Genomic DNA, 10,043 nt, shown 5'->3' with positions numbered 1-10,043 from the left:
AGCCTTGCCAGTAGTTTAGACCTTCTGTAGCCTCCCCAGTAGTTTAGACCTTCTGTCACCTCGCCAGTAGTTTAGACCTTCTGTAGCCTCGCCAGTAGTTTAGACCTTCTGTAGCCTCCCCAGTAGTTTAGACCTTCTGTCGCCTCGCCAGTAGTTTAGACCTTCTGTAGCCTCCCCAGTAGTTTAGACCTTCTGTTGCCTCCCCAGTAGTTTAGACCTTCTGTCGCCTCGCCAGTAGTTTAGACCTTCTGTTGCCTCCCCAGTAGTTTAGGCCTTCTGTTGCCTCCCCAGTAGTTTAGACCTTCTGTTGCCTCGTCAGTAGTTTAGGCCTTCTGTTGCCTCCCCAGTAGTTTAGACCTTCTGTCACCTCGCCAGTAGTTTAGACCTTCTGTTGCCTCCCCAGTAGTTTAGACCTTCTGTTGCCTCGCCAGTAGTTTAGGCCTTCTGTTGCCTCCCCAGTAGTTTAGACCTTCTGTTGCCTCGCCAGTAGTTTAGACATAATCTTGGAACACAGAACCAATTATTGCATGCACTAGTAAACAGGCATAGAGCAAGGCACTTTAGTGAATTACTAGTAAATTACCTGTTACCTTGTAACTGCACCGTACTGTAATCGAGCCTGACTTTCATTTCTGCCACCTGATATATATGCTGTCATTGTTCGTGCACATCTCAGTACGGTACCGTCTGTTTACAAGTCACTCTTCATCAGAAGGAGACTAATTTGACAGGTGATGGACTGAATGATGACGTGGCCAGCTCCATATCAATCAATCAATCAATCAATCAATCAATCAATCAATCAATCAGATGTATTTACTTTTGCAGTTAGGCTACAGCATCGGTGTCCACTGTGCTACAGCCTCCTGGTCCTATAGAGATACCTGCTATGCAGACTTTACTAGTTCCAGCCCTGCACCATCACACTTGATTAAGCCAATCGATGTCTTGATGATTGAGTTGTGAACGCCAAGGATTTGGTCAGAACAGTGGAGGCTGCTGAGGGGAGGACGGCTCATAATAATGACTGGCAACCATGTGTTTGATGATACCATTCCACTCCAGCCATTAACACAAGCGCATTTTCCCCAAATAAGGTGCCAACAAACTTTCCCGTGAGACGACCGCAGGCAATGAATGAGTCACTGGGGACAGAGGATTAAGACCTGCAGCTTTTATGCATTACAATCCAACATGGTGAGTGTGTCCGCTGTCTCAAGCACAGCATCATTCCTACAGGGTGGCGGTGGAGGGTGGAAGTGGAGGTGGTGGGTGGCGATGGTGGTGGAGGTGGTGGGTGGCGTGGGATTGGAGTGGAGTGGAGAGTGGCAGCGGGGGTGGAGTGGAGGTGGCAGTGGGGGTGGAGTGTGGCAGTGGGGGTGGAGTGTGGCAGTGGGGCTGGAGGTGGAGGCTGGCAGTGGAGGGTGGTGGTGGTGGAGGGTGGTGTGGGATTGGAGTGGAGGGATGGCTGTGGGGGTGGAGGGAGGAAAGAGGGGTGGAGGGTGGAAGTGGGGGTGGAGGGTGGCGTTGGAGGTGGAGGGTGGTGTGGGATTGGAGTGGAGTGGACAATTATCTCAACCTTCGTACTGACTAATACTGTGTGTGTGTGTGTGTGTGTGTGTGTGTGTGTGTGTGTGTGTGTGTGTGTGTGTGTGTGTGTGTGTGTGTGTGTGTGTGTGTGTGTGTGTGTGTGGGTTTGAATATGCGCATGTGTGCAATTGTGTTGTGTGCAGCAGTGCATGTCATGTGTGTATGTTAGAGACAGACCTAATGTAATTGCTGCAATATGTCACACTTCGGAGAGAAGGGTTTGATGGTGTCCTTAGCACTACATTAGTGCTACAGCGATGTGAGGTATTGAGTATCGACCCAGCGTTCTACACAATGACAGAGGAGACTGATAGAGATGCTGTATACAGATATGAGCAGGGTACTCTGCATGTTCTGTGCTGAGGGGTCTTTCCCTTTGTCTCAGGGTTCTGATGGGTCTTTCCCATTGTCTCAAGGTTCTGAGGGGTCTTTCCCTTTGTCTCAAGGTTCTGAGGGGTCTTTCCCTTTGTCTCAGAGTTCTGAGGGGTCTTTCTCTTTGTCTCAGGGTTCTGAGGGGTCTTTCCCTTTGTCTCAGAGTTCTGAGCGGTGTTTCCCATTGTCTCAAGGTTCTGAGGGGTCTTTCCCATTGTCTCAGGTTTCTGAGGGGTCTTTCCCATTGTCTCAGGGTTGTGAGGGGTCTTTCCCTTTGTCTCAGGGTTCTGAGGGGTCTTTCTCTTTGTCTCAGGGTTCTGAGGGGTCTTTCCCTTTGTCTCAGGGTTCTGAGGGGTCTTTCCCTTTGTCTCAGGGTTCTGAGGGGTCTTTCTCTTTGTCTCAGGGTTCTGAGGGGTCTTTCCCTTTGTCTCAGGGTTCTGAGGGATCTTTCCCATTGTCTCAGGGTTCTGAGGGGTCTTTCTCTTTGTCTCAGGGTTCTGAGGGGTCTTTCCCATTGTCTCAGGGTTCTGAGGGGTCTTTCCCTTTGTCTCAGGGTTCTGAGGGGTCTTTCTCTTTGTCTCAGAGTTCAGAGGGGTCTTTCCCTTTGTCTCAGGGTTCTGAGGGGTCTTTCTCTTTGTCTCGGGGTTCTGAGGGGTCTTTCCCTTTGTCTCAGGGTTCTGAGGGGTCTTTCCCATTGTCTCAGGGTTCTGAGGGGTCTTTCTCTTTTTGTCTCAAGGTTCTGAGGGGTCTTTCCCTTTGTCTCAGGGTTCTGAGGGGTCTTTCCCATTGTCTCAGGGTTCTGAGGGGTCTTTCCCAGTGTCTCAGGGTTCTGAGGGGTCTTTCCCATTGTCTCAGGGTTCTGAGGGGTCTTTCCCTTTGTCTCAGGGTTCTGAGGGGTCTTTCCCATTGTCTCAGGGTTCTGAGGGGTCTTTCCCTTTGTCTCAGGGTTCTGAGGGGTCTTTCCCTTTGTCTCAGGGTTCTGAGGGGTCTTTCCCTTTGTCTCAGGGTTCTGAGGGGTCTTTCCCATTGTCTCAGGGTTCTGAGGGATCTTTCCCTTTGTCTCAGGGTTCTGAGGGGGCTTTCCCAATGTCTCAGGGTTCTAATGGGTCTTTCCCAATGTCTCATGCTTCTGAGGGATCTTTCCTATTGAGCGGTAATATTGGGATTATGTGTTGACTCATTGGAGCAGGGAGCAGAGTGCAAGTGCAGCAACAGTATCACCAGTACATTGCAATGCCTGTCATCCATGGAATCACATCAAAATCAAATCAAAGTGTATTTGTCACATGATGCAGCAGATGTAAACAGTTTTCCTTAAAACTTCTCAGGGATCTGTGTCCCTTCCACGGGACAGTTGAGCTAACGTAGGCTAATGCGATTAGCATGATTTCCCAGGACATAGACACATCTGATATTGGCAGAAAGCTTAAATTCTTGTTAATCTAACTTCACTGTCCAATTTACAGTAGCTATTACAGTGAAAGAATACCATGCTATTGTTTGAGAAGAGCGCACAATTTTTAACATGAAAAGTTGTTAATAAACAAATTAGACACATTTGGGCAGTCTTGATACAACATTTTGAAGAGAAATACAATGGTTCATTGGATCAGTCTAAAACTTTGCACATACATTGATGCCATCTAGTGGGCAAAATCTAAATTGCACTTTGGCTGGAATAATACATTATGGCATTTCTCTTTTGAATTTCAAAGATGATGGTGAAAAAAAATACAAAAGAACGGTTGGTTTTTCTTTGTATTATCTTCTCCCAGATATATTGTGTTATATTCTACTACATTCCTTTCACATTTCCATAAACTTCAAAGTGTTTCCTTTCAAACGATACCAAGAATATGCATACCCTCGCTTCAGGTCCTGAGCTACAGGCAGATAGATTTGGGTATGTCATTTTAGGTGAAAATTGAAAGAAAAGGGGCTAATCCTTAAAATGAACAGTGGAGTTTAAAGAGCACAACATCAATATCTAAGTCAGATAAAATGGATAAGACAGGAGAATTAACAGAATATACACAATCAGTACCAATGTCAATAGCAACGTTCAGGAATACTGGTGTTAGTTGAGTATTTATACTCAAGGAGGTGAGGAGGAGTAGAAGTGTACAGTGATTAAAACTTCTTAGAGCTAGGCGTCCCGCTAGCGGGACAACTTCCGGTGAAACTGGAGGGCGTGCAATTCAAATAAATAATCATAAAAATGATGGATATTAAACATGTAGGTACATACAAGTGTCTTATATCGGTTGATGGTTTACATTCTTGTTAATCTAACTGCACTGTCTGATTTACAGTAGCCATTACAGCGAAAGCACGCTATGCGATTGTTTGAGGACGGCGCCCCACATCAAAATATATTTCCACCAGCACAGATTTCATAAATTCACAAATAGCGATTAAATATTCAGTTACTTTTTGAAAATCTTCTTCTGATTTGTCATCCAAAGAGTCCCAGCACATGTAGTGTTGTTTCTTTATATCCCATCCTTCTTTATATCCCAAAAAGTAAGTTTAGTTGGCACCATCGATTTGAGTAATCCACTCGTTCAACATGCAGCGAAAGGAATCCAAAAATCTACCACTAAACTTTGTTAAAACAAGTCAAAATAAATTTCTATTGACTCCTCAGATACCCTAAAATGTAATCAAACTATACTATTTCATACGGAAAGAAGTATGTTCAATTGGAAACCGATATTAGCAGGTGCGTCTTGTCTTCATCGCACGCCCAAACACAAATTTCCAAGAGTCTGTTCCAGTACTAAAACTCATTATTCTTACTCATTTTGGAAGAAACAAGCCTGAAACCTTGAACATAGAGTGCTGACACCCTGTGGAAGCCATAGGAATTGCATACTGGGAGCAAGATTTCATTATTGCTATACTTTCCATTGTAAGAGCATGGGCTCTCAAGAAATAAAACATTCTGGTTGTTTTTGTCTTTGGATTTTCTCCTACATCTATTATGTTATAGTCTCCTATATTATTTTAACGTTTCTACAAACCTCAAAGTGTTTTCTTTCCAATGGTACCAATTATATGCATATCCTGGCTTCAGGGCCTGAGCAACAGGCAGTTTACTTTGGGCACGTTAGTCAGGCGGAAATTGAGAAAAAAGGACCCTAGCCGGATGAAGTTTTAATTTAACTGTTGAAGCATGGCTTGAACATATGACCCTACTGTTACAGCTACCTCCTGGGTCATAAAGGTCTAGACCTCTTAGCTTATATAAGTGTGACTAAAAGTGAGGAGTAGAATGCAGTCAGTTACAATGCTGCACCACATGAAAGATGGCACCCTCCGTGTTGGCCTCAGGTCAGGCAGAGGATGGAGCTGATGTGTCTGCGGATGATGTAGGAGGATGAAGCGTAGGATGAGGTGTCTGAGGGTGATGTAGGATGATGAAAGCGTAGGATGAGGTGTCCGAGGGTGATGTAGGATGAGGTCTGTGATCCTGATCCACATAGGGCTGCTAACGGACACGGATGATGTCACAGGCCATTTAACAGTCAGTTAGCGCCACGCTGCTGGGGTGAGTTATAACCTGTAAAGGGCTGTGTGTGTGTGTGTGTGTGTGTGTGTGTGTGTGTGTGTGTGTGTGTGTGTGTGTGTGTGTGTGTGTGTGTGTGTGTGTGTGTGTGTGTGTGTGTGTGTGTGTGTGTGTGTGTGTGTGTGTGTGTGTGCGTGTGTGTGTGTGTGTAATAATAATTATTAATAATAATGTTGGTGCTTATATTTGTCCTATTCCACACATGTACTAGTGTGTATTAATACGTATGTGTGAATTGGAAATGTGTTTTTGCATATCCCCAAATCTCCCTGAGACACCCTGTGAGAGCGGGGTCACGGCCAGGGTCTGACATTATCAACGGCAACCCTGGTGAAATTAGGGTTAAATCACTTGCTCAAGGGCACATCGACAGATTTTCACCTTGTACAGTCGTTGCCAAAAGTTTTGAGAATGACAGAAATATTAATTTTCACAAAGTTTGCTGCTTCAGTGTCTTTAGATATTTTTGTCAGATGTTACTATGGAATACTGAAGTATAATCACAAGCATTTCAGAAGTGTCAAAGGATTTTATTGACAATTACATGAAGTTGATGCAAAGAGTCAATATTTGCAGTGTTGACACTTCTTTTTCAAGATCTCTGCAATCTGCCCTGGCATGCTGTCAGTTAACTTCTGGGCCACATCCTGACTGATGGCAGACCATTCTTGCATAATCAATGCTTTGAGTGTGTCAGAATTTGTGGGTTTTTGTTTGTCCCCCCGCCTCTTGAGGATTGACCACAAGTTCTCAATGGGATTAAGGTCTGGGGAGTTTCCTGGCCATGGACCCAAAATATCGATGTTTTGTTCCCCGAGCCACTTAGTTATCACTTTTGCCTTATGGCAAGGTGCTCCATCATTCTGGAAAAGGCATTGTTCGTCACCAAACTGTTCCTGGATGGTTGGGAGAAGTTGCTCTTTGAGGATGTGTTGGTACCATTCTTTATTCATGGCTGTGTTCTTAAGGCAAAATTGTGAGTGAGCCCACTCCCTTGGCTGAGAAGCAACCCCACACATGAATGGTCTCAGGATGCTTTACTGTTGGCATGACACAGGACTGATGGTAGCGCTCACCTTGTCTTCTCCGGACAAGCTTTTTTTCCGTATGCCCCAAACAATTGGAAAGGGGATTCATCAGAGAAAAGGAATTTATCCCAGTCCTCAGCAGTCCAATCCCTGTACCTTTTGCAGAATATCAGTCTGTCCCTGATGTTTTTCCTGGAGAGAAGTGGCTTCTTTGATGCCCTTCTTGACACCAGGCCATCCTCCAAAAGTCTTTGCCTCACTGTGCATGCAGGTGTGAGTGCGTCTGCCTGCTGCCATTCCTGAGCAATCTCTGTACTGGTGGTGCCCCGATCCGGCAGCTGTATCAACTTTAGTCTTGGCGCTTAATGGACTTTTTGGGGCGCTCTGAAGCCTTCTTCACAACAATTGAACCGCTCTCCTTGAAGTTCCTGATGATCCGATAAATGGTTGATTTAGGTGCAATCTACTGGCAGCAATATCCTTGTCTGTGCAGCCCTTTTTGTGCAAAGCAATGATGACGGCACGTGTTTCCTTGCAGGTAACATGGTCGACAGAGGAAGAACAATGATTCCAAGCACTACCCTCCTTTTGAAGCTTCCAGTCTGTTATTCGAACTCAATCAGCATGACAGAGTGATCTCCAGCCTTGTCCTCGTCAACACTCACACCTGTGTTAACGAGAGAATCACTGACATGATGTCAGCTGGTCCTTTTGTGACATGGCTGAAATGCAGTGGAAATGTTTTGGGGGGATTCAGTTCATTTGCATGGCTCCTCATCACTCCTCAAACATTCTGGAGTATATGCAAATTGCCATCATACAAACTGAGGCAGCAGACTTTGTGAAAATTAATATTTCTGTCATTCTCAAAACTTTTGGCCACAACTGTAGGCTTGGGGATTCATACCAGATAACTTTTGGTTACTCTAAGCACAAGGCTACCTGCCCTCCTAGTGGTGTGTGTGTGTGTGTGTGTGTGTGTGTGTGTGTGTGTGTGTGTGTGTGTGTGTGTGTGTGTGTGTGTGTGTGTGTGTGTGTGTGTGTGTGTGTGTGTGTGTGTGTGTGTGTGTGTGTGTGTGTGTGTCACGTCCTGACCAGTATAAGGTTAATTGGTATTGTAGTTTGGTCAGGACGTGGCAGAGGGTATTTGTTTTATGTGGTTCGGGGTGGTGTGTTTTGTTGAAGGGGCATTTGGTTTAAGTATTCCGGGGTTTTTGGGCACTGTTTGGTTTTCAGGTATTCTATGATTTTGTCTAGTATGTCTGTTTCTATGTTTGGTTAATTGGGGTTGGGACTCTCAGTTGAAGGCAGGTGTTGTCTATCTGCCTTTGATTGAGAGTCCCATATATTAGGGTGTGTTTGTTATTTGTGGGTGATTATTCTGTGTTGAGCTTTATGCTTTGCCAGACTGTTTGTTGGTCGTTCGTTCTAGTTCTTTGTTATTTTGGTGTTCATTTTGTATTTATTAAAAAACAAGATGAGCATACACATACCTGCTGCGTTTTGGTCCTCCATTTCCAACGACAAGCGTGACAGTGTGTGTGTGTGTGTGTGTGTGACTCAGCTGTCCAGGGTGACAGAGGAGGAGAGTCATCTCTCTCAGGCTGAGAGGGGTGCTGAGGGAGAACAATAGCTCATTGATTTCAACCAACTACTGGGTCTATACTGAGCAGAAAGCCTTTTCCCATTCATTCACATCCACCAAGTATGGCAGGCTATGTAGTTATTTGTAATGAACACGATGGGAGACAGAGAGCTGGTTTCAAACACAGGGCGCAGCAGGTGTTTATTGTAAAGGACCACAGGAGGAGGCAGGTAGCTGGGTCCAGGGGCAGGCAGAAGGCCATACACAGGAGGAGGCAGGTAGCTGGGTTCAGGGGCAGGCAGAAGGTCATACTCAGCAGGAGGCAGGTAGCTGGGTTCAGGGACAGGCAGAAGGTCATACACAGCAGGAGGCAGGTAGCTGGGTTCAGGGACAGGCAGAAGGTCATACACAGCAGGAGGCAGGTAGCTGGGTTCAGGGGCAGGCAGAAGGCCATACACAGCAGGAGGCAGGTAGCTGGGTCCAGGGGCAGGCAGAAGGTCATACACAGGAGGAGGCAGGTAGCTGGGTCCAGGGGCAGGCAGAAGGTCATACTCAGCAGGAGGCAGGAAACTGGGTCCAGGGACAGGTAGAAGGCCATACACAGGAGGAGGCAGGTAGCTGGGTTCAGGGACAGGCAGAAGGTCATACACAGAAGGAGGCAGGTAGCTGGGTTCAGGGACAGGCAGAAGGTCATACACAGAAGGAGGCAGGTAGCTGGGTTCAGGGACAGGCAGAAGGTCATACACAGCAGGAGGCAGGTAGCTGGGTCCAGGGGCAGGCAGAAGGTCATACACAGGAGGAGGCAGGTAGCTGGGTCCAGGGGCAGGCAGAAGGTCATACACAGGAGGAGGCAGGTAGCTGGGTCCAGGGGCAGGTAGCTGGGTCCAGGGGCAGGTAGCTGGGTCCAGGGGCAGGCAGAAGGTCATACACAGGAGGAGGCAGGTAGCTGGGTCCAGGGGCAGGCAGAAGGTCATACACAGGAGGAGGCAGGTAGCTGGGTCCAGGGGCAGGTAGCTGGGTCCAGGGGCAGGCAGAAGGTCATACACAGGAGGAGGCAGGTAGCTGGGTTCAGGGACAGGCAGAAGGTCATACACAGCAGGAGGCAGGTAGCTGGGTCCAGGGACAGGCAGAAGGTCATACACAGGAGGAGGCAGGTAGCTGGGTCCAGGGACAGGCAGAAGGTCATACACAGGAGGAGGCAGGTAGCTGGGTCCAGGGACAGGCAGAAGGTCATACACAGGAGGAGGCAGGTAGCTGGGTCCAGGGACAGGCAGAAGGCCATACAGGGAAAAGGCTAGTAACGTCCTCCGGGAGATCAGGCAATAGGTTGATAAAGGAAATCCGATAGGCTAAAGTACAGGCAGGGAATAGGCAAAAGACTTCATTAGTGAGGCAGGCAAAAACTATCATACACTGGAGGAGTAAATTATGGGAAAAACAGAGCTCCAAATAGAAGTGTGTTACAAAACAAACAATACCTCACAATGATGGGGTGTAAAGAACTGAACTAAATAGTGTGTGATACTGACATACAGGTGTGTGAACAGGTGATCACAATTCAGGTGATTGGGATCTGGAGAGTGAGCTGCGTTCAGGGGATCTACGTGTTTTGAGAGTGTGAGCTGGAAGCAGACATTACACACTATACAAAGTTACTGACTGCACACCAGGCATAGATACATCTTCTATGCAGTGCAAAAGCCTTAGCATATCAGCTTCACAGGCTTAATTACAAGTGTTCTGGTGTAGCCAAAGACGTTCTGATGTGCTTATTTGGAATAGAAAGTCACTGCTCTTTTTTGCCCACTGTGGCCAACACTCTTTGCTCACAACTCTGTGTATACCTCTGGGGCAAACATAAGCTGAATGAGCTGAATGCTGTGCTAAAGGTGTATACTTC

The sequence above is a fragment of the Salmo salar genome, chromosome ssa09 (assembly GCF_905237065.1).
Source record: "Salmo salar chromosome ssa09, Ssal_v3.1, whole genome shotgun sequence".
NCBI lineage: Eukaryota > Metazoa > Chordata > Actinopteri > Salmoniformes > Salmonidae > Salmo > Salmo salar.
This window is presented reverse-complemented; position numbering follows the sequence as displayed.